Here is a 25,946-nt window from a genome sequence, read left to right on the forward strand (position 1 = left end):
GAGAGGGGAGCCCAGGGATTGGCTACATAAGATAGGACACCAGTCACCATGCTATATAGGTGCTAGAGGGCTGGTCTTCCTTACAGGATCTGTGGGATTGACTGTGACTTCTTTTTCAAGGCCACATCCCTTGCCCCCTCTCTGAGGCTTGCAATCCCTCTCCCTGAGGGGAACATTCTTAGGAAGCTTAAATTCACCAAGTTGCCAAAGTTCTCTCAGCACTTCTCCCCAGACTTTTCAGCAGGGGGGAAACATTTGGCCCTCTGTCTTCACTTTAACATTCACTTTAATTTGCTATAGCGTATACAGGCATTGTGTAAGTTATGGTATAGTACGGGGTGGCCAAACTGTGGCTCTCGACCACATGCAGCTCTTTTACCCTTAAAGTGTGGCTCTCAGAGCCCACCACATCCCCCCCACCATTCTCCACCTACTAGAATGGGTGGAGGTGCTCGGAACCCCTGCCTTGCAGCAGGGTGCTGGAGTATGGGCTTGTGGCTAGTGGGGAAGGGGGTCTTGGGGCTTCAGCCCTGCAGGACACACTTCCCGGGGCTTGAGGGTTCAGCAGGAGCAGGGCTGAAGCCCTGAGCCCCGTCAGACACCTCCCGCAGGGCTGAAGCCCCAAGGCCCAGCCCCTAGCAGGTGTGTCCCGGCTCTTGAACTTCTGAAGATTGTCAGATGGGGCTCGGAAGGCCAGTATGTTTGACCATCCCTGGTATAGTATGTAACACTGGTGGGACAGGCTAGTGCTTAGGATGAGATCAAGTCAGAAGCTCAGCTGGAACTCTAAATATATAGTGTATTTATTTTAAAAACATATAGCATATCTGTAAAAGGAATTGGTTTGATCTGGATGTTGCGATGCAATTTTTTAAAATCATTTAATGATCATGAAAGATGCCCAATTCTCCACAGCTGGAAACTGAAATCATTTATCTACTGTAAAAAGAAAAGGAGTACTTGTGGCACCTTAGAGACTAACAGTTTATTTGAGCATAAGCTTTCGTGAGCTACAGCTCACTTCATCGGAATATGCATCCAATGAAGTGAGCTGTAGCTCACGAAAGCTTATGCTCAAATAAATTGGTTAGTCTCTAAGGTGCCACAAGTACTCCTTTTCTTTTTGCGAATACAGACTAACACGGCTGTTACTCTGAAACTTATCTACTGTAGGCAGTTTCGAAGTTCCCTGCACAATTCCATTAATGTGCCTCAATGCTGTTCTTTATCAGACCACATCTAGGAATCTGAGGGTGAGTCAGTCTGAAAATCCACTGAGTCTTAACTGGCCTTTCTGCTAAGACTGCTGGCAAACTGGCCATCTGTAATGTGGAAATCTGTCCATTGAGAAGTGGACTCAGGCCATTAACTAATTTCACATAGGCCCCAGATAAAAAGAGCCATCAGGCAGTAACAACTTTCAGTCACTAACAACAATTTGGGTCAGATTCAAATCACTGATCATGAGGTAAAAGGGTTTAATCCTACTACCAGTTCCCTAAATCACACTTCACCTTTTTGACAAATGGTATCACTTATTCAATACACTTGTCACTTGTATTTATTGGAATCATGTCTCTATGAATTAAAACTCTAAATGATAGAGGCTATGTAGAAATGCATTTTTTGGCCTGATGTTCATTACAGACTATTGATTAAATCACTCTTAGTTCATGAATCATTGACCAGATTGATTGCAATGACTCGGAATGGTATGAAGGCGAATTGGTCACATACTGACAATACTTAACATTTTGTGAAAATTAAAGTGAAGCACATATAATAACCAATTTTTAAATCTCAGTCTCTCAACATTCTAAAATGGCTTTATATCAGAAAACCATATGATCATATTCTGAATTAATCACTAATGAAAAGAAAAAGTATAATTATTTAATATTTATATTATTGTAGTTGTCATAAAATCCAGTGTGAATCAGGACCCCCTTATACTAGGTGCTCTACAAATACATATGAAAACAACGCTGATATTTATATTACTATATAATGCTTTCCATCTGCTGATTTTAAGGAGCCTTAAAAGCATGAATGAATTGAGCCTTACAACAATCTTGTAAACTAGGAGGGTATTATCTCCATTTTACAGATAAGCAACGTGTAGGTGTCAAAGTCAAAGCACCAAGAATAAATTCAGGTCTCTTGGTACCAATTCTTTGCTATTTTCAGGAACTGGATGGCCCAAAGAGTGGTTATAGATCAGTATTTTCAAATGTGGGTTATAGATCAATATTTTCAAATGTGGGTGCCAAAAGTTAGGTACCTAAATACATATTTAGGTGCCTAAATAAGAGACTGATTTTCAGAAGTTCTGAGCACCTGAAATTCCCTTAGACTTAGACCCTGATTCAGTAGTCCATCTTTATGCTTACCTTTAGGTATGTGCTTGTCTCATTAACTTCCATGGAACTTAAGCACATGCTTAAATGTTCTTTGCTGAAATGTGCCCTTATGAGATGCTGGTGCTCAGCACCTCTGAAAATCGTGTCACTTTTATTTAGGTTTGCACTACTGTTGCCTTGTTATATGGATACATTATGGATTTGGATCTCCAGGGTTGTCAAACCAGTAATTTCAGGAGCAGTAAATTCACTAAAAAAAATGAGCTTTTTTTTTTTTTTAATGAATGCCGATTTTGGATTGTATAAACTAAAAAATTACAATAGTAAATTTCTAATTGTGCTAGAATATCCTAAGAATATCCTAACTGATGTTAAAAAAAACCACCCCAAAACAACTTAGGAAAAATATTTACTTCTGTCTTAAGTCTCTGTGACAAATTAATGTCCACCCTGAAACACATTTCTATACAATTTCCATAAGAGCCTGAAAAATGGGGTTTATAATAGAAGTGGTGACACAACCATAACTGTGGAAGCAAGAGTTCACCACTATAATCAGTCTCAAACACTAAAACTTTTTTGATTTTACAAACTTTTATTCAAGGATTAAAAAAAGGCCGAGATTTTCAGTTATTCCCCAAACCTGTAGAAATAGACTGTAACTTTAAGCAAACTAGAATGTTCAATGTTCCATAATTTATTTGTATGGATAATCACAGAAAAGTTTTCCTGGTCCACAAAACTTGGTGCTGGCTGTAAGACACTGTAAGCTATAGAGTACTATAACATGTTAGCTCATGCTTGATGGCAACAGGTTTGTTTTCCATAATTGTGTAATCCAAATTCCTTTTCAAAGAGAAGATTTTTGAAAAGGACTATTAAATGCAATCATTAACAAGCACATAGGGCACTAGACAAGTAAACTTGTCTTAATTATGGTAAGCTTAAAAAAATTGAAAGTACCAAGTTACAAAGTACAGATATGGTTTTAGGACTAAGAAGTTTCTCCCAGTATACTGCCTAAGCTTTTGTCTCCATTACAGTTACAGCCAAGTCAGGGTACCCAGCACATGTTCTAGCTTTTAGAATAGTTAGGGAACACAGTTAAGGTCATATTTACACTACATATTCGAACTGTGTTGCAACTGTGTCCTTTGATTTGATTGTAATGTAGATGGCTGTAAAGCTAATTAAACCTCATCTACTGTTCTCAGAGCAAACCGCCAGATGTTGCTTAAGCACAGTGTAAAGGGAGTTTTGCTGAAAACAGGTTATGACATGGTTTTGCCAATAAACAGGGACTGAACATTTTCCGTGTTATAACAAGATTTTAAAAATTGCTTTAGCCCAGGATAAACATGTTGGAAGTGTTTAAACACAGGTGTTACCAGGTGCTAGAACTATTTCAAATCTCATTGTACACCATATCCAAGTCCCATAGACATTTTACATTTTACTGATAAAAATACCCAGATACAAAACAATAATCCTCTGATATGGTTGACACACCATTCATTCAGTATAGATATACTGGATTATGTTTTCACTTCTTTTTAGCTATGTTACAGCTCTGCTTAGTGCCAGACTTTAGCATGGTTTAGGAACAGAGTTAAAACATGATTCAGTCCTGTCTGCTCTGCAAATCCAAAATGTATATCAACTTTGTTAGGACTACTCTGCTGCAAAAGGATACCCAAACAAAAAACTTTTTCCAGGGCAGATGGGATATTAGAGAGATAAATTCCATAAACTGTCATATAAAACCACTGAGTCCCATCTTTAATAATATTTTAAATCATGGCAACACTTTTCTAGCAAAAGAGTTATGTTTAAACATGGTCTCTAGGAAGCTGGTAACTTGTTTTCTTAAACGTCGGGGCTGTATGCTCCTTTCCATTCTGTTTTGGGGAGCAAAGTAATGGCAACAAGAATACAATGGGTCCTACACATGCTGAAGGTGGGAGTGGTATCAAAGTGACATATTTCCACTCAGAAGCTTGTCTGTACTAACCAATTGTGTATTTCTTAAAGCACCTCTCTCCATAGTATCTAAGAGCCAAATACAGGTATTAATATTTGTATTGTCACACAGTAGGCCATGCTTTTCACCACTCCTTGGTTCAGCAGCTTTTATATATTTGGGTGGGTTTTCTCTTTGGGCTACAGCTTGCCATTGCAGGCAGGGCTTTGCAAAAGGGTCAGCTCTGTAAGCTGCTGTATTTTGGGGCATATTTTTATCTCCTCTTGGACTCTTCAGTATTTCAGGACTGTGCTGGGACAGGAGAGACAGGAGCTGGGATTCAGCTCCCATTCAAAACTAGCAGATACTCGAGCCAGTATCTGCTACTGTGTTAGTGCTGCTTGCAATATTACCGTATGCTCGCACTTAAAACTCCTTGAATGGAAGAGTTCTGTACAGGTGCAGTGAGGTCTAGAGGAGGACAAAGGGGCCAGGAGCAGTACCTGGGGCCCAACAAAACCGCAGAGGTGGCTAACACCTTGTGGTGAGGCATTAAGATATACCTGTGAATGCCAGCCTCCACAGTGTTTAGAAGTAAAGTCTTCTGCCTGCTTGGTAGGGCCTCAAAGTTGCAGAGAGAATCCAGCAGAAACTTCAGGAGTTTCATGCCCACTTCCCCACCCCACCCTCTGTGTTTTTCTACTTGTGAGGGGGAAAATATAAAAAAGAATCTTACAGATCTGGAGTAAGGAAACTCTAAACTCCACTGTCCTCTCCTGCTTTGCTACCAGCTGCAGCTACTCTGCTCATGGTGCACTACCTACTGCTGTGCTGTGACTGAATGTGTCTTTGTAGTTCTGTAGTTGGGTGCTATTCACAGCTCCGTATCTGACTCAGTGTGTGACCTGGAGCAAGAAAAACCTTTGAATGCAACAGTTTACCATCAGAATCACTTCTCAGCATAACCATCTGTAAGACGTGGATACTATTTACTTACTTCACTAAGCCTCACAACAACTTTGTTAGAGTGTTTCAGATAAATAGGACTTTCTCTGCAAAGTGTAATTACATTTTACAATCCCAGGGGTAAGACACAGACTTGTGACTCCACATATGGTCCTGAAGCACAATTATGAATCTATCTAAATTGAGGAACTGTGCTATTTCTCTCTTTTTTAAGGGCTTGATCCTATTACCTTTACTGATGTGGGTAATGCCCACTGACTACTCATGTACTGAATGAGTATTGCAGGACCTGGCCCTTCAATGAGGGGAAAAGTATGTATGAATACCAAAATGTGTTACATAAGTGTAAAACAAAGCTTATGCTCTAATAAATTGGTTAGTCTCTAAGGTGCCACAAGTCCTCCTTTTCTTTTTGCGAACCCTCCAATTGTCACCCATTTTTTTAGAAATTACTCTGCTCATGAAACTCTCTAACTCCTGTGTAGGGAATTTTACAGTTTTCGGAGCATATTCTGTGTACGTCTCTGACACCAAAAGGAATTCTGTGCCCTATTCTAGGGTTGCTCCTACCCTCCATTTGGTTCTCTCCTGCTCTGCTAACTCAAAAATGAATAAATAGATTTTACTCAAACTACCCTCCTAAACAATCTCCCATACTTGAAATCAAGCACAGTAAGGTGAATTTAAGAGCTAAAAGTGGTTTAATATAAGGGTTCAAAATCTGGTTTAGGTAATTTCCTCCCGATTTTCAGTGTTGATTTTTAGGCAAACAAGGGCTCTTTTTTAAGAGTAAAATTTTTGTGAATTTATTTTAATGATATATTACTTAAATGCCCAACACCTGTAAAACACTATAAATATCTGGGGAATTGTTTGCAGGGTGTCTACATATTCTTAACACCAGTTCATTCATAACTGATTCATCATCTCAGCAGAAGCAGCAGCCTGGCTTTACAATGTGCCCCAACCATGCTCCTCAGCCAATCTTAGTGCAGCCACCAGAAAGGCCCTTTCTCACCCACTGTTGATGAGGAAGGGCCTTTCTGGTGGCTGCACTAATGTTATGCTTCTGGCATGACATTCCCATCTCTTTTACCCCATCGCACATCTGGGGGGCTGCAGGGTTTTCTCTGCTGTTTCTTCTCCAATTACAGTGGTGCCAGCATTGCAGGTAGCCAGGGAGCCTTTCGTCCGCTCCCTCTGGAGGATCCCAGCAAAGAGCTGGCAAGGAGTAGGGAGAACTAGCAGCAGCTGGATTCCCCAGCGCCCTGCCACTGGACACGTGTGGGTCGGCTCCTAACACAAGATGTGAAAGAGGGACAGGCCAGGGAGCAGGGGCTGAAGTAGGGAAGCGCGCAGAGGCTCAAAGGCGGCCCATTTTGTAATACAGGGAAAGGGGCTGAAGAGAATGAGGGGTGGGGTTGGAGGCCGGCTAGACCAGACAGCCTGAAGGGCAGGGGGGAGGTGGACCGGCGGGGTGGGGGGCACAGCAGAGGAAGCGGGGCTGAAACGGGGAGGCAGGGGGCAGAGAAACTGGCCTCCGAAAGACTCCCCTGGGCTGCCTCAGCCCCCGCAGACCAAACACACTCCCTAGGACTGACTCAGCCCTTTCCTCCCTCTCAAACATTCCCGCTCCCCCCCCCCCCCATCCCAAACCAAACCCAACCAAACCCTCCCCTGCGGACTCGGACTCTCCCTGTTCTCCCAGCACCCTCAACCCCCCGGCCGCCCCTCGCTCCCTGCCCCTCTCACTGGCTGGAAGAACGCGGGGGGAGGAACTGGGTTGCAAAGGTAGCGCAGGCGAAGGGGCGCGGGCGGGACCAGCACAGACAGGGGGGCTCCGAGGGGAAAGCAGCGAAAAGCCCGTCCCGCGGCTCTGCCCCGACCTTGGCAGAGTTGCAGCAGGCGGGATTGGCAGGAGCCCGCCCCTCCTCTTCCTCCCGCCGACGGGGTTCGTTCCTCCTCTTCTGCAAAGAAAACACACAAACAACAACAAAACAGCCCATGTCAAGTCCCCGACGTCTCCGGGCCCCGCAGTAGCAGCGGCCGCTCCGCATTCCTGGGATTCCAGGGCTGTGACTCCGCGCTCCACAGCGACTCCGACACGCACTCGCTCCGCAGCCGCCGCCGCCTCCGGCCCCATTCGCTCTCTCGGGACGACAATCCCCTCCCTCTCTCCTTCCCCCACCCCCGCGGGCTGCAGCGGGAGCCCACGGCTCCCTTCACCGCCTGCAAACTCCCCTCCCGGCCGCAGCGTCCTGCCTCCGCCTCCCCAAACTCCTTCAAACTTTCCCCGCCGCAGCGGGGACAACATTATTGGGTGGGGGTCGTTGGTTTAGTTTCCCTCCCTCTCCTCCGGGAGCCCCCAAATCCGGCACCACCCTGATTTCCCCTCGGCCCAGCTGAGCAGCAATCAGCTCTTCCCAGCAGCACCGGTTCCTACTTTGTCCCCCCCCTCACCAGTTGGGAACCCTCTCCCGGTCAAGACGGAAACCTTCTCCGCTGGGAAACCCTCCTGGGTGACTTGGAACGAAGCCTGAGTTCAGCTTGTTGCCTTTTCCCGAGGAAGGGGGGGGCATTCCCAGTGTCCCTGCCCGAGAGGAGAAGCCGCCTCTACATGTAAACCCAGGTAAGCAGCAGCAGGAGCAGTAGAGTTTGCTGAAGTTTGTCCGCGTTGTTTTAATATGTAACTTGTAGTTGCTTGTACCACTGATCGCAGCGCCGGAGCGGTAGTGACTTTTTCAAAACAGTCTTGTCATAATTGATGGCGTATGTGTGCGTATAAAAATCGGTTCCCATCCATTATAATTTATCATCCGTTGTAACGCAATTATGGACAGATTACTTGTATGTGTACATAATGCAAATTTATCTCAGCTAAACTTGTCCTAATCCAGAAATATACTGAAGCAAATGTCTAAACAATATATGATTTATAGAATCAATATAAATATATATTTGTAAACAGCTGGGGACAAGCTAAGCTTTCTGCTGAGCTGCTTTCTTATTTACACTGTAGGATCCTCCTCTGCCCTACCTCACCCCACCGGATGGATTTACCTTGTTCTTTGTTAGTTACAAGTCAAGTCTACACTGACCATTCCTCTACAGCAAAGGCTGTAACAGGTTGGGCAGAAATTACAATATTACAAGACTGTGTGAGCATTGTGACATCTCTTCTCATTTCTAATGTGCCAAAGTCAAATAATCTTAAAAGATTCAAAAGTAACCTCCCCTATTACAATCCATTTGGGCCATACAGTAGGTATTGTGTGTGGAAGGGTATTGCAATGTTTTCCCATTAGGAACACTGTAGTTTTGGTTGCAAAGGCAGTTCCATTATAAGCACCTCTCTATCTATTGTGGCTTGTAACTTTAACTTTATAGAAACAAATAGTTACTGGTAAACTGGGCAATAACAGTGAATGATCATTCAGAGGTTGTTCCTGAGATTGTGGTATGTGGCCCGCAATCAAGGGCAGTATTCACAGTAGAATGCACTGTTTTTACTCTGTTTCCTCATAGACATTTGCTATTAAAATGTGTGAAAACATACACTTACTGTATGCTGAATTCTTTAGTGCTTGTGACTTCAGTCTATAAAATGGCTCCCTTAAGCAGGAGCTCTTGAGGCCACCTGCCAGCCTTGTGAGGGTGGGAGAGATTAAAGAAGACAAGTAGTTTTTAGGAGATACTTGCTGGAGATTGTCACCCTTGTCTGATGTCTTCTGACCATTTATTTGAAATTGTCTGTATCAAACAAACATTATAATGACATATAGACTCCAGGGTTTGCTATTGCCCTTTTAGGAAGGCTGTCACTCATATCTAACATTGGTTTAAAATATAAGAGGTTAATGTAGTTTTTGTACATGCATAGAATGGGATTTGGGCAATGATCTGTAAATGACTGTGCAGCTGGACCTCCCTTGATTTCAATGGGTCTCTGCACAGACACAGGGCATTTGTCTGAGCAGAATTTCATGCAGGATTGGGGCCTAAATCCAAACCCAGTGGGCACGATATAGAAGTTTCTGAGCCATGCAAACTGCTGATTTGGGGCCCAGTCCCAAAGCCCTTATTCAAATGATAGTCCTTTAAATCCATGGGTTAACTCCTGGATCCCCAAGTCTGCAATCACATCTGTATGGGGAAACCCTTGTCCTCATGTAAAGGTCCGATGGCTCTGTACAATTACAGGGGGTCTGTCTGTGCAGGTCTGACTGCAGGATCAGGGCCCGCATGGATGAAAACTGCAGGGTGGAGCCCTTAGTGCTGCTTTGTACATACAATGTGTCTTAAAAATGTATATTTAAAATCTGTGACTTTCAAATGTTTGCACCCCAGTAGTTACAGCTATTATAACACAATGGTGTTCTTTGAGGATTAATTAGCCACTGTTGTTAATGGCTCGTCGTGTCATTAAATGCCAGCAGATGCCTTGCTTAAATATGGAACAGTCTTCCATGAATTAGGTGTTTTTTGTTTTTTTACTCAAATTTGCACAAACTGCTAAAAAAAATGGCTAAACCAAACATGGAGAAAGTTTTCAGCCCGAAGAAGGGTCAGAGGTGCTTTTGAAAACTGTCGGGTACCAGTGTAGTCAAAGGACCACAGATATTTTTCATCTTATTTGTCTTTACTTTGGGTCTGGAATTAATTACATAGTGCTAAAGCACAAGTGTATTATTTGACTCTGAATTTAATAGCTTTACATGCATATCTGTAGCATGAAAGACACACTTTAAAAATAAATAAATCAGGCTCCTTCGTTGGCACGTCAGTTCTATTGTATCTAAGTTGTAGTTAGGTTGTTGATATAACTATTGTAAGAATGCAGTTATTTAATATGTCTTAGAAAGTTTTTCATTAGGCTTTCATACTCAGTACTTTAATTATAGGTTCCAGTTCTTCAAAGGCTTACCCATGTGCTTAACTTCATGTAATGAAGCCACTGGGACTACTTGTGTGTGTAAATATTAAGTATGTGCATACATTTTTGCCATAATAATTAGGATGTATATAGTATGATTGTACTTATCAAGCACAATTACCAAAATAGAGATTGTTATATTGTAGGGATACTATAGCAATCTTGATTTAATCCTCTTGTGCCTAAAAACATTGATGTCAACAGAAAGATTCATAAGGGCAGGTTTTGGTTGTTTTTGAAACAAGCTGTGAAGACCATTTTTCCTGTGAGAAAACTATTGACCATCTGTAGACTTTGATGGAATTTTATATAAAAGCATGTAGTTCTGTATTAATATTTAAGAATATTTAAGATAATTCTTTATTACACAGGTGGTTCAGAGTAATATCCATAGAACCCTATTGATTTAATCTTCATTAAGTTCTAAAAGACTCTTTTGTAAGGTAATATTTTAATAATTTTTATTTTTATAATACTTTCTATTTGGGGACCTCAAAGCATTTTACAAATACTGTTGAGTTAGGCTTCACAGAGCCTCATGAGGTAGGCAATATTTTTGTTCTTAGTTTATAGATTGGGAAACTGAGGTACATATATTAAGTGACTTGCCCAAGGTTATATCCTAGTGTGTGGCAGAACCAGGAAGAGAAGTCCAAAGTTAATTCTAGAGCACAGGATTGTGTCCTGACCTCTTAGTCCTATGCTCACGTCTAATTAATTGTTTTCCACCAGGGAACAGAAATGAAGCCATTCCAAGGACCAGCCATAGGTGTCTTGCCATCCTAGATAAAAAATATTTTTGTCCCCTTCTTCCCACCAGTAACTGAGCCCAAAAAAGAAAAAGGTTGAAGGATGTCCCCCCATATGCTGATTTGTTACCCCTAGTAGTTAGAGCCCAGGGTGATCACCCTGATTACCAGCCATACTAGATCCCTCTCTTCTCAGATGGATTCCCTCCTGCAGCTATTTCTTTTCCCTCCCAACTAGGCTATTCTTCTGCTTTGCTCCTACTGCACCAACTAACTGCAGCAGCCTGTTAAGGAGCCCAGTGTGCCACACTCCTCATCTCTATACTCCATTAGCTATAGGATGCAGCAGAACTACAGGGAATTTTGAGATGAATCTCTCTCACGCATCCCTTATCTCTCTCCCCTTCCCCCCAGCACCATCCCACCACCACCACTTGAACTGCATGGAGTTATGCCACATGTGATTTTTCACCCATGGTTTCCAAACCCCTTGAAACATCTTGTGGCCCGCCCAGAGACCCTTGGAAAGTTAGGTTTCAGAGTAACAGCCGTGTGCATCCGATGAAGTGAGCTGTAGCTCACGAAAGCTTATGCTCAAATAAATTGGTTAGTCTCTAAGGTACCACAAGTACTCCTTTTCTTTTTGGAAAGTTAGGAAAGTTCTGGAACTCCAGGAATGTGGACTCCCGAGTGGGTGTTCTGAGGAGGAAGACTCCTGGCCCAAAATGAAGGAAAACAGTGAGAAGACTCAATGCCTTGTGACACTCCAGAAGACAGGTGGGAATAGGGTGGCCAGATAGCAACTGTGAAAAATCGGGTCACTTTTTTTTAACGGAGTGGGGGGTATAGTTGCCTATTTAAGAAAAAGCCCCTGATATCGGGACGTCTGGTCACGTTAGGTGGGAAGGAGTGAAGAGATTGTGGTTGCAGATGTTGTGGAATAAGGGGGCGGGAAAGAATTTGGGAGGGATGGTGGCCCATGAAAGGTGAAAGATAATAGCAAATGTGCGTCGGTCTGGTTGACTTCACAAAAGTGGATGGAAGGGCTGGGAGAGAGTGAGTGTTGGGTGATCCAGGTGAGGGAAAGCCCACGGAAAGAGTAAATGAGTGAGTATAGAGACTACCTAGGAGCAGTCCTTCACACACTTTGAGCCAGTTTGTGAGTGTGTTTTCCCAGACTGAGCCTGCAGCTGTTTTATGAGGTGGGCAGGCTGAAAGGTTGGTATGTGCACAGAGAGGAGGAAGAGTGGGTTTGGTTCTGGGGAAACTAAATAATGGGAGAAGGGGTTGATGGGAGAGTGTAGCAAGTTTGTATTTCTGAGGTGTTGCATACCTATAGTTTGGTTATTTTCTGTCTGGCTATTGATAGTCTTTTTTTTGGTAGATAATCCTTGCCCCAAAGAACAATCTTCTCTCTCTCTCTCTCTCTCTCTCTCTCTCTCTTTTTAAACAATTGCCTAGTACAATGGGGACCACTTCAGATTGAGGCATCTAGGTTCTTTAATAATAATAATAAATAATTAATTACTAACAATAATGATGGGAAAAACACAGAAAACAAGAACAAAAATAATAAAACCACAAGAAATCATTAGAGCGTAATCAAAAAATGGCCTCTTCACAGACAAAATTATTCATAGACTTTTTGTTTTGTTTTAATTTTTTTTATCCAAGTTGTTAGGGAAATTTATCTAATTTTTTTCCTTTATTGAAAATCTTATTTAGCTACACTGGAAGATCTTAAAATGCATTTGCCCCTTTTTTGTGTGGTTTCTGTTCTATTTTCAGCTCTTTTTTTAAAAAAAAAACCTCTTGATTATGTTTGTTATAATTTATTATAAATTGAATGTTTGATAAATAAAAAAATTGTAAAGTTTTGTGGTGAAAACAAATTCTGTGAAATTTAATAAGATCAAAAATTGCTCCATGTCAAACACTTTGAAGTGAACCCCCCCCTTTGAAATTTCAACTTTTTTTGTGAAAAGTTTTAATTGTTTTTCCACCTCTTAAAAAAACAAGGAAAACAATTTAAAGATTAAAATGATTAATAAAAAGCTTAAAGCAAATAATTACAATAAATAACATATCAAAATGTTTGTTTAAACTGAAGAGATGTAAATAGAAAAGGATAAGAAGAAAATGGGAACACACATTGAAATCAACCCGGAATAGATAGATAAATGCCTATTTACCTCGTTTAGTCACTTCATTGGTGAGCTACTACTATTGAATAGTTCTGTCCCATTTTATTTAGTCATGAGTCACTGTTTGTTTGTTTTTTTGGCAGTGGTGCAATACTCTTCTAATTTTACAAATTTCTGAAATGAACATGGCAATCAAGATCTCCTGATTACCAAACCAACATTTTAGCCACAAGAGCAAATAGACAGTATGTATTCAGTTTGTATGTATATTTTTCTCTCTTCACTGTATATTTCACCCGTATGTTATAGAGTGCTGGACCTTCTGATTAGTGATTCCGATTAGTGAGTGGTAAAGGACAACATGGAACTATGACTCAGAATTTCCTTGGGATTTACAGTGTTCTGTCTTAATATAGTTTTACTGATACATTTCCCTTAAGATAGTGCAAATGGCGCATTTTTCTTTTGAAATCATAATAGTCTCCATTGACTTTATCTGATATGTTGGATTTGTACTTGATAATATACTATAACATGGTAATTTAAAAAATTGTTCTCATTGAGTTCAAGGGGAGTTTTGTGAGAGGAAGGACTGCAGGATCCTTGTTATTATAGTTGCCTTTATTTGTAATGACATTGGCATGATGATATTGTAATGAAATTAGATCTACTGTAGTGAATTAGCAACATTAGATCATGGTATAATAAGTGTGACATAACTGTGCTTGCACAGTGGTTTGCCTTCCAACCCCTTCATGGGGATTGACCCTTTTGGACTTTGTAGAGTGCATCCACATTTATAAGTTTCTTTCCTATGCTTGGGCTTTGTATTGTGGCATCTCCTCCTGTTCATGACCACATGCGGCTCTAATCACTGCTTAAAGTAACTGAGAGATTGCTTAAGGACAAGAATTTTAAAGCTCCTCTAGCTCTAAGTGTTCATCCTCCACCGTTTTTCCTGCTACTGCTAGCCTGGTAAAGAATTGTGGTTATTTTCAAGCAGCTATTGAAAAATACTTTGTCTGATAGGAATTTAATGATATCGTAATCTTAAAACAGATCCATATGAAAGGCATTCCTCTTAAGGGAGTCAGCATGGTATTTGAAATGTCAAACCTTTGGTATTCTAGAATTAACAGAAACCTTGGGTAATCTAATCCCAATTTGACATTCTTTAAGGGACTTTCCTGGTGCTCTGCTAATGTGAGGAGTAAAACCCAAACTTTGAAAAGTTAACAGACTGCAGCAAGTTTCTTCCCTTATTTCATTTTTTTGAAAAATAAAACAAGATGTGTATTTCTATTATTATTTATTATGTTTATTACTCTAGTGCCTAGGGGGTACCAAGATTGGGGCCTCACCGTTAGTTAGGTTTTTGTTTTATGTAGTAGTAATAGAATTATAATAATAGTCTAATTGAATTAGACTCTGAGCAAAAAAGAACTCTGAAGAACTGTTGTTTAATGTTGTTAGTGATCTAACAAAGAGGTTGAACGGCAAGGTGCCAAAATTTGCTGCTGATGCAAAATTATTTGGTTAGTCAAGACTAGAGAAGACCAAGAGGACCTAATAAAGCCAGATGAAAGAGCAACACAATATCAACATTGAATTTCATCTATTGGAAGGAATAGTTGAATTACTCGTACATGTTACTGGGTTTTAAATTTATTATATCCACTAAGAATAAAAGACTTGGGTTTTGGTGGGTTCAGTGAACTTTCTACATCTACTTAATGGGTCTCAGTGAACAGAAAAGGAAATAAAATACTGTACTAGAATAGAATTTAAAATATTTAAATCAGTGACCACACTCTACTCAGAATACTGTGTTCATTTCTGGTCGCTATATCTCAAAAAAGGTATAGCAGACTTAGAAAGGGATGTAATTAAGAGACTTCCATATGAAGATCAGTTGAAAACATTGGGACTGTTTTAGGGGGAAGATGAATAAGAGGAGACATGATACGGATATAAAAGAATAGAGAAGGTAAACCACGTTCTCTTATTTACTCTTTCTTATAATGCATGACTAGGGGTACATCCAATGAATGTAAAAAGCAAGAAATTTAAAACTGATGAAAAGTAGGGTTTCTTTAACACAATGCACAATCATCGGAACTCAATGCCACACGATATCATTGAGGCCAAGTAGGATTTTTTTTATAAAAGGATTTTATATATACTGTATGTCAACCACTCTCTGACATGGTGTAGGAAGAAATTTCCGTTAGGGGTTATTTCATAATTGTCTACTATGAGATTTCCTGTACCATCTTCTGAAGCACATAGTATATAAACCACTGTCATAGACAGGATAATGGGCTAGGTGGACGTCTGGTTTGACAGCGTATGACAATTGCTATGTTTCTCTGTGTTGATGGTTTTTAGTTAAAAATAATGAACCTGTAATGAGAGGACTTAATATAGCTACACCAATGCTGGAAAGGAAAGCCTATTTTGGGACTTCCATTTGTGGTCCTGAAATAGACATAACGATGATGTAATATCTATTTTATGTTTTATGTATTGTGGTGGGCACACTGGGCAGTGATGAGGATTAGCCGAGAGGGGAGAAGAGCTGGCACTTAGGCCCTATTTAAAGTACCATAGGGCAATTAGCATTGGCACCTGTCACTGAAATCATGTAATCTATTTGGTATAATTTGTTCATTTAAAAAAAATTCTATAAAGCTTATTGTAAACTACCCATGTATTTAAGATGTGCATAATATTCCTGAATTCTCTCTTGAAAAAGAAATTGGGATAATGCTTACATCTAGATGACAGTGGTAAATGTGAGAAACATTCTAACTGTCAGAAACATGTGAGCCATTCTCTGAATGTAAGGAGCAGTCCTTGGTGTAATTTAGTGAGTGTGGGTTTTTCAGAAAAATAATTGAATTATCTCTGAAACTTTAATACAACTACAGACTTTTTTAAATTCTGCGTCTGTGTAAGATGTGAAAGTGAAGGGAAACAGTTCAATTACAACATGTCTCCTCACTTCTAATTTGTTACATTATTAAGAATCCCCTTTTCTGTGTATATTGTAACATTTTTTTAAAAGTACAGTAAGAAATATTTGAAAACTGTATTGGTGTACTCAAAAGGAAAACAGGGAGTGCCAAATCCATCCCTTTAACTGAGGGCAGAAATACCCTTTTTAAATCAATAGGAGTTGCAGCTGTTTCTGCAGACAGATTGGGTCAATAGTACATAACTGCTTATAATACCAGTAAATCAGGAGTATAATGTGTTAGATACTTATATGAAGACTTAGCAAGAGATCTGTTCAGTGCTTCAGAATAACGGACTTGGCTAATATTTGCAAAGATTTGTCAAAGTCTCTATATCTGTCCAAACTGTGGAGTGCACTAATTCTGCGAAAGAGAAGGGATAGGGGGCTCTTACAGATTAAGGTAAAATGAACAATACTGCCTGAGAAAAAAAGTTCTGTTTGAGAACTTACGCATCATAAAGTGTACCCTATCTAGCCACATTCACAAACTCTGCAAAGTTCTCCACAGCCAAATGGAACTAAGAGGATGTGCTGCTAAGCTGTGCCCTGCTCTGGCCACTGAATAAATGCTTTCTCAGTATTATGGAAGTGGGGACTCTCCTGGGCTTTCCTTCAAATTCCCTTATTTTAACATTATTCACAAAATAAAACTCAAGTTTCTTTTGCTGACTTCATGTTGTTAGTGAGGATGAAGATCCGGGTATTTATTAAGATAAGTACCTACAATTATTTGCCTTAGTTTCTAGTTTCCTGCATTTGGGAGCCACTAGCATTCCTGTCTAAATCTGAAGGGTGCTTGTCTTCCTTTTGGGATGACATCCTTTTAAAAACTATGGACCTGATCCAAGGCATGTTGACTTCAATGGGCACTGCAGCAGGCCATAACCCAGGATAAATCAGGCAGAGAGGGTGAGGTCAATAGTAATCCTTCTAGCTTTGTGCTTGTGTGTTTTTTCTTACGAAGAAAAAATAGTTTACATTCTTCAGGTTTCTTAGATTAGCTCTTATCACAGGACTCCTTCTTTTGAGAAAAGACACACATTGACTTGTAGATAAAGTTGGCTGCAGCCTTTTATTGATGAGGATGATAAAGCTAGCTGTTTGGACAGGCCTGATCATGGGGGTTTGGCAGTCTGAGATTCAGCTACTAGTAGTCAATTCCCTGCTTGAGTTTCTTCATCCGATGAAGTGAGCTGTAGCTCACGAAAGCTTATGCTCAAATAAATTTGTTAGTCTCTAAGGTGCCACAAGTCCTCCTTTTCTTTTAGTGCCTACTGTATGTTCTCTCCCTTTAGAACTTCCCCTCACAAGACTGGGCAACCCTACTGGAGAAGCCTGCATTAAACCCCCAACCAATGGGTAATGTTCACTTCTGGGGCTGGTGAGACAGCACTTACTTCACCTACATTGCCACAAGCTTTGGCCTAATTGTTTACTGTAACACAGAATAAACAAAACATCCAAGCTGTGAAACGTTAGAGCTGGGACTTTCAAAAGCACTCACAAGGTGGGCTTACTTTTGTTCCCACTGTAGTCAATGGTAACACTCCACCATTGAGAGTAGAGGTAGGCCAGTGCTGAGTGCTTTTGAAAATCACACCCTCATGTAGATGAGGAAAGCAAACTCCACTCTTTGTGGGAAAACTACCTGAAGGTTCAGTATAGATAGAAATCCCTGATGAACTCTTGAGGTCGGAAGTTAGCTAGGGGGGTTCCTGAACATACTTCATTTATGACCCTCCTGGATCTTTCTCTGGGCAGGAACCTTTCATTAGTTGAGTTTCCCAGCTACTGGGTTGGAGCCACAGAGTTGAGTCAGCAGTTTTGTGACTTCCTACCCTCTCAACAGTATGTTAAAGGTTTTAAGCTATCTAAGAAAACCTCCTGGCCAGTTGGTCCATTCCAACCCATAAGAACTCTTGTAATTCACTTATTGTAGCTCCTGTTACTTGCCACATTGGACCCTTTGTTTGCAAAAACTGATTTGCGACAGCTGTGTGAACGTGCAACATCAAGGTAAAGCCGGATCACAGCACAGTAGCCTCTCTACATATGCTGGTGGCTGCTATTGCTTTGCAGTAGTTCTGCTTGCCTCTGGCACTCCGAGAACAAAGAAAAGAAGTGGTAGAATGGTTATCTCAAAACTTATTTCTTGTAGACGCATACAATTTAATGCCTTTCCCCTCTACAGTTCAGTGACACTTACAAAATTCATTTGTGCTTAAAGTAGTCTCAGCCATAAAAGTGAAAACTAAAATATTACAAGAGAGTATTATCCAGATAATGTAGTATATAACACCAGAATACTAAGTATGTTTGTTCATTGCTGATGGTTACATTTCAAAAACTGGTTTTATTCACAAAAAGAAAAGGAGGACTTGTGGCACCTTAGAGACTAACAAATTTATTTGAGCATAAGCTTTCGTGAGCTACCTTTTTTGCGAATACAGACTAACACAGCTGCTACTCTGAAACCTGGTTTTCTTCAGTTTCTTTGTGAAATTTAGGAAATATAAATTATTCTTAAAGTATAAAATTTATCCTAGACACTACATTTTATATCTTGTGAATATATTTTACATGTAATACTATTGTATTGCAGCATTTTCTTGAGAGGCATGTTTGAAGAAGAGGTATTGTAAGGAAAAGAGCCTTATTTTGCCATGTACTGTGTGTTCAGATTTCCTTCTATTTTTCTTATTTTGAATTATTTTTATATTGCAGTAGCAGTCAGCAGGTACCAGGCACTGTACAAATATAAAAAAAATGCACAGTCCTTATCCCAAAGGGGGCGGGCGGGGGGTGGGTGAAAAAAAAAGGAAGAGTATAGGAACGAATACAACAAGTAGGCAGGATAAAAGCTGGCAAATGTATTTTAGTTTTGTAGGTTTGTTTGAACAAATTGTCCTTATCTGCTCTTCTCATTAGTAATGATTAGCTGGCTAGTTGCTTGAAGGTTTCTTGGTTGGAGAAGTAATTTAAAATGATAAAACTATTAAACGTATATTTAGAGTTGCATATTTCCTGCAACATATTTTGATTTCAAATTAAATGATTTCGGGAGAACATGGCTTATGAGAGAAATGATTTTGCGAAGGGTTATGGAGTGCTGACCATCCTCAAATTCCTCTGAAGTCATTTGAAGCTGTGGCTGCTTTGCTCAACATCTCAGAGGATCTGGCCTGTAACATCTTACTATTCTTTCTTCTTCCTACCAACCACGTTCTGCTTTGCTGTAGTTCCTTCTATTATCTCTTGTGTCACTGACATAATAGTAACTTCAATATTTTTTTAGTTATTACAGTACAACTCCATATTTTTGTAACATAAAGTTATGAGTTTGTAATGCTGCACTGCTGATGAAATAAACAAGTAACGTAGATGAGGTATATTTCTGCAACATTGTAAACTTTGCCTAGTGAAGGGTATGATGTTACCTCCGACATACAAATGATTTTATCCACAGAGGTTATAAATGTGGTTTGTATAGGTTTCTGGAAAGTCTGACTTGGCTTTCTAGATTGTCACCCAGGCAGTAATTAATCTGTGAAAATATCTGACAAGGGGTGGGCATGAGTTTGAGGCAATTTGTACTTCTTTGTTGTTTGAGCCAGTAATGTTAACCTCTGTTAATGTGAATATAGGATTTCCCGGCCTGATTTACAAATGCTAATTTTGGATTTTTAGCTTAGAAGTTTAACAAATAGCTTAGTCCTCTGGTCATGCCTGAATGTTTAGTATACTCAACAACTGTCATTAAGTCTCTGGGAATTGCTGTGAAATTTCTCTTTCAGTTCTTTTAATATAAAATGTATTTGAAGTAAATATTCATGTCTAGTGAGACTGTGTATTCAGGCCAATAGAGCAAATGTCATGCAATTATATCTGTAATATAAAAGGGACTTCCAAGAGCTAACTTCAAGGAGCAGTGCATATTATTACATGCCACTTAGCTTGGGTTGTTCTTTGCTCCTAAGTAGCCTCATTTATATTTAGCTTGACAGACTAATTTCAGCAGATATCAATGTTTATTTTTATGCATTCTTAAATTTTCATCTATTTAAATTTTCACAGTTGCACAAAATTATGGATTTTAAGCATTTTGTTATTAATTTAAATGTTCACAGTTGCAGGAAATTATAAGGGGGTGAGACAATTATTTAATGGCAGTAGCCATTGAGAATCAAAAAGTTAGTTTTATAATAATTAAAACACATATTTTGACACATGATGATGACCATTTACTAAGTAAATATTCATTAAATCAAATTCTCATAAGTTCTCAAGCAGCATCTTTTTTTACTTTGCCTCTCTGTAAATTTTGCTTATTGTCAAATAAGTAAATATTTTTCCTTTGCTTATTGTCAAATAAGCAAATATTTTTCTTTGATTTGTGTGCGTCTACGTTAATGCTTACCAACATTTACTGATAAAAATCTAATCCTTTCAAGCCTATTGGAAATCTAATCCTTCCAACCAAAAAATGTAGCTATAAAGAGGATGGAAGCGAATGTACTTCTCAACAGCTCCATGTGGTGTTTTGCAGTCAGTCAGAATGATATGCTACCTTCCAGATACCAGTATAGAGGATATGACAATAACAGTAAAGGACGTCATTAATTATCCTGGAACATTCCAAGGATGAAACAATTTGTGTGAGTGGGGAAGATTTTATAAAATCAGGGATAATTTAATTCGTGGATGAGTTTGGAGATTCTTCTGGTATCAAGTTCAGTTCAGGAAGAAGATTGATATCCGAGATCAAGCAATAGATTTTTCAATATTGTAGGGCATGATTTTGAATTCTCTGAGCATGGGGAAGCCTTTTTAGAAGCAGAGTGACTGTTTAGAGTGTAGTCTTTACTTTAGCAGATGTAGTGCCAAGCTTCTGGGCTTACAATATAAAGGAAATAACAATTGAGTAGGAAATAACAAAACACGATTCAGTTTAGAAAAGAGGTACGCTAATATGTCTGGGGGAAAATAATCTGAAACACATTCAGCATAAGGGAGAAACCTGTGAAACTGTAATGTTGGCAGAGACCTAGTGATGAAAAAGAATAGCAAATAAAAGGTGTTTCATGGATACTAAGAAAGGCAACCTAAATTTTTCTCTATCAGGCAAAACTTCCTGATATCAGCTCTATTAGGCTGTGGAATAATTTCTCAAGCATGTCAGAGGGAATTGCATTACTTACAGCACTAACAAGACTGGACAAAGCACCAGTAATTCCGTACTGGAAGAAATATGAAGTAGGGAACCTAACGGGCTTCTAATTTTTGCAACCGAATAGGTCTCCCACTTGGTGGTGGTTTGAGAATATAAAACAGATTTTATGACATCTGTGCTCACAAGCTTTGATAATTCTTACCATATGCAAATCTATAGTAGTGGGGGAGATTCATATTTAACAAGAGATTGGAATAACCACATATAATAGCAGTATAAAACTTAGCAGGAGACACTTAAAGTATGTATAGGTAGTCCAGTTTCATGGTGAATCAAGCAATCTCTTTCTTTTGTAACTTAATTTTGTACTTTTGGTTACACTTAGAAGTTTGGTATGCTAACTACCATTTGGACAGCTTAGCATGCCTTAAACAGTTCCACAGACCTGCTTCCAGTGATGCACAGGTGACCACATCTCTGTTTCGGATTAGACTTGGTTTGAGTAAAGTTCTTAACTCTGCTGGTGTAGTGCTGTTGTGGACAGGAATCGATCACACAATATCACTAACTGTACAAAGAGTCTTTTCACCGCTGTCCTGCAGTGCACTTCTTCTGACCTGTGTGGTCTGCTTTGTTCCCAAGAGTCACTTATCTGTGGGAACAGCGCTGCTCACACCCTGGCAGTTTATTTGCTTGCTTTTTTTGCCAACCTCAGGTTCTAAGTAGCAATCCATTCCACTGGTAGCAAGCATGCCTTGGAGGAGGTTTTCTTATTAACTTGCTGTCTACTGGACAGTAGCAGAAATGCATGAGCAGGATTGCCTGGAATTACTGTGGTGATCAAGACAAAGTTAATATTCTTCAATATACTTACTTTCAACAGGTATGAATAACTGCTCCAGATGCAAAGAAGCGGAGAATTGGGACCATTATAGTGTTGATATCTCTTGTAATTTTATTGCAAGTCTTGTGGTGTTTTGTTTTCTTAGGCCTTGTCTACACTCCAGTTTTGTCGACGCAAGTTATGCCGACATACAGCCACTGCTGTAAGTAAACCACTGTTGCATGTCCACACTATGCTCCTTGTGTCGGTAGAGCGTATCCACACTAGCAGCACTTGTGTTGACACAGAGAGCAGTGCACTGTGGGTAGCTATCCCATTGTGCAACTGGCTGCAGTGCGCTTTGGGAATGGTTTGCAGTGCCTCATGGGGGCAGGAACGGTGTCACGTGATGGCTTCTCAATCCCTTCATTCCATGGGCATTCTACTAGATTGCCAGCTGCTTTTCGACTGCCCTGGTAACCTGCAACCCAGATATCTCTGACAGACAGCATGAATCCAGCACTGCTGTTCAGCATTGTGCTGTGCATTATGAACACAAGGCTATAAGAGGAGCCCAACAGGGGCTATTCAGCTGGGGGATGCCTTGAAGGAGCATATTAACACTGCGGGCTCGTCTACACTGGCAAGTTTTGTCGCCAAAAAACTGGCTTTTGGTGACAAAACAGCAATAGCGTACACACTGCAATGTGACTTTTGCAGAAAAAAACCCCTTGTTTTGGCGACACAAAATTTCCATCCCTGTGAGAGACGTTTGTTTTTCCCCCCGCCCTTTATTGTTGACAAACATGCAGTGTAGACACCACAGCTTTTTCCCCGATTTTATTGGCCTCCAGAAAGTATCCCACAATTCTCATGCTGCCACTCTGGTCAGCGGTTTGAACTCCGCTGCCCTGCAGCCAATCTGTCCCTCCCCTTTGCAAGACCTGGGAATTTTAAATCTCATTTCCTGCTTGCTGGCTTCTCAGAAGAGCTTCCCAGGTAAGCAAGGCGGGCTATCGCACCAAATGCGCTCCCGCTTAGACCACCGCTGAGTTGTTGTATCTGATCGGTATATGGGGAGAGGAGTCTGTTCAGTCGCAGCTGCGAGTGACCCGTAGGAATCGGGACGCACATGGGCAAATTTCTCGAGGCCTGTGCAAAAAGGGCTACGATCGGGACACACAGCAGTGCAGAGCGAAGATAAAGGAGCTAAGGCAGGCGTACCATAAAGCGGGAGAGGTGAACTATCGCTCCGATGGTGCACCTAAGACCTGCCGCTTCTGTAAGGAGCTGAATGCTATCCTTGGTGGTGACCCCACCTCCATCGCCGATAGCCCTGTGGATACTTCGCAGGCAGCAGAAAGGGGGGTAACCCACAGGCTGAAAGTCTGGAAGAAGAAGTCGAGCTAGAAGAGGATGTGGTGCTCCCAGTGGGGCAGGCCGCCAGGAACTTTTCTCCACTCCAGAAGTGCTCAAAAGGAAGCAGATGAGATGCTGAGTAAATTGCTGTGGCTTGTGTAGGGAATCAAAAAGTGGGAGGCAGGTAGTGTTTTCTGTGAGCTGGACATTGCCCTGTGTAGCTAATCCGCACGGCCAAGCAGGGTGTCGAACATCGAGACCTGCAGGGAATCCTCCAGAGAGAGGCTCTGGAAAGTTTTCAAGAGGTACTTGTTAATCCTCTGCCGCAGATTCCAAGGGATTGCAGCCTTGTTAGTTCCCCCATTGTAGGAAACTGTATCATGCCATTTAGGAGTCACTGGAGCTGTGACCAAAGCAGCACATAGCTGAGTTGCATGTAGACCGGGGTGAAAGCTGCAAGCATTCAGCAGTTGTGCTCTGGTTTCTCTGGTCACCCGCAGCAGAGAAATGTCAGCCAGCAGGTTGGCCGCCTGTGAAAAAGTGTGGGATCATTTTAGAATGAGTTCCCTGCAAAGTTGCCCTGCAAGCCGTGACCTTTTTGTCCATACGCAGAACGACCTTCCCTGCACTCCTGACACTCACCACGACTGGTGTGCTTGCGGAGCTGTGGGCCTGCCTAGAGTCTGAGAGAAAGTGATTTCTACTAGCAAAAGGCCCTTTTTACTAAAATGTTTGAATCATTTGCTGGAATGTAACAATCCCTCTTCTGTTCAGCATGGACCTTGAAGAACACACCCTGCAGACCGGCTTCGGCAGATAAGAAAAAACCCTAGGCACAGCAAAGAAGACCTGTTCCGTGAGGTGCTGCAGCGCGATGAGAGACAGACCAGGGAGCGGAAAGAGTGCTGGGGAGCCGGAAGGCAGGGCAGAAAAGAGAATGCAGCATTTGCTAGGCAAGCAACAGAGCGGATGATAAAAGTGATGGAGGATCAGACAGGGACGCTCCAGTCTCTGACACAGCTGAGCAGATCCGTGGTCGACCTCCCCTGCAGCACATGCAGATGCACAGTTCTTTGCCAACCCCACCCCCCTCCATGCCCACACATTCCTTTTCACTTCACAGCCCTCCTGAGCCTCCCCGTCACTCCACCTCCTCTCAACAGTTCGCACAATGATAGCTGGAGCTACACACAGTTGTGTGGTTTTATCTTTTTTTAACCATAAATAAAGGCTAAGGTATTTAATGGTACAGCGTTTTTATTCTGTGTTCTACAAAAGCGTATAGCAATCGATTCAGTTGTATCCACTCCCAGTCTCTATTCAAACTCAAATTAATGGGACCTAATCACATGAGCCACACCATCAGGGGCTCGTTCATAGAATATCAGGGTTGGAAGGGACCTCAGGAGGTCATCTAGTCCAACCCCCTGGTCAAAGCAGGACCAATCCCCAATTAAATCATCCCAGCCAGGGCTTTGTCAAGCCTGACCTTAAGAACTTCTAAGGAAGGAGATTCACCTGCACATATGCCATCATGTGTCAGCAATGTCCCTCTCCCATGTACATTGGCCAAACCAGACAGTCTCTGCGCAAAAGAATAAATGGACACAAATCTGACATCAGGAATCATAACATTCAAAAACCGGTAGGAGAACACTTCAACCTCTCTGGCCACTCAGTAAAAGACTTAAGGGTGGCAATTTTGCAACAGAAAAGCTTCAAAAACAGACTCCAAACGCATGTTAAGTATCCTCACACCTTCTTGTCAACTGTCTAAATGGGTCATCTTGATTATCACTACAAAAGATTTTTTTTCTCCTGCTGATAATAGCTCATCTTAATTAATTAGCCTCTTACAGTTTGTATGGCAACTTCCACCTTCTCTATATGTGTGTGTGTGTGTGTATGTATATATATATATATATATATATAGCTTCTTACTATATGTTCCATTCTATGCATCCGATGAAGTGAGCTGTAGCTCACGAAAGCTTATGCTCAAATAAATTTGTTAGTCTCTAAGGTGCCACAAGTATTCCTGTTTGTTTTTTAAACATGTTTCATGTTTTGATTCGTTGACTCCCTCAGAGTTCTCCCACATTCTCTTCTCCCCACAAACCAAGGAGATCCACCCCCTCCCCTGTAGTCCCGGCAGGAGTGTGTTTGCTGCTGGGAGCTGGCATGCTTAACTGAGCAGTAGCTATGTGAGCTCTCCACTCTGAGCAGTTTCAAAACTTTCTGGGGCTTTGAAAGAAGATGGGTGCATGTCTGTGTAGCTGGATGCAGGGCAACAGAGTTCAAAACTGTGAGCACAGTGGTCATGGTGGGCATTGTGGGAAACCTCTTGGAGGTCAGTTACGGTGATGTAACGAATGCAGTGTCTACACTGACACTTTGTCAGTCTAATTTTGCCACCAAAAGTGTTATGCCTCTCGTTGAGGTGATTTGATATTGTTGGCAAAG

The 25,946-nt window shown here is 41.0% G+C and overlaps 1 protein-coding gene across 2 annotated transcripts in view; it reads left to right on the forward strand.

The window, feature by feature from the left end:
- Positions 1-7,499: 7,499 nt before the first annotated feature.
- PTPN14 (protein tyrosine phosphatase non-receptor type 14) overlaps positions 7,500-25,946 on the forward strand; it is a 175,042-nt gene continuing 156,595 nt past the window's right edge. Inside the window, exons 1-2 of one of the 2 annotated variants that reach the window (XM_084624870.1) lie at positions 7,500-7,915; positions 13,256-13,357. The gene's annotated coding sequence lies outside the window, so the exon portion shown is untranslated. The remainder of the gene's footprint in view (positions 7,916-13,255; positions 13,358-25,946) is intronic. The other variant, XM_084624869.1, reaches the window with a different exon arrangement.

Source organism: Lepidochelys olivacea (genome assembly GCF_965140295.1).
Source record: "Lepidochelys olivacea isolate rLepOli2 genome assembly, chromosome: 3".
NCBI classification, from domain to species: Eukaryota; Metazoa; Chordata; order Testudines; family Cheloniidae; genus Lepidochelys; species Lepidochelys olivacea.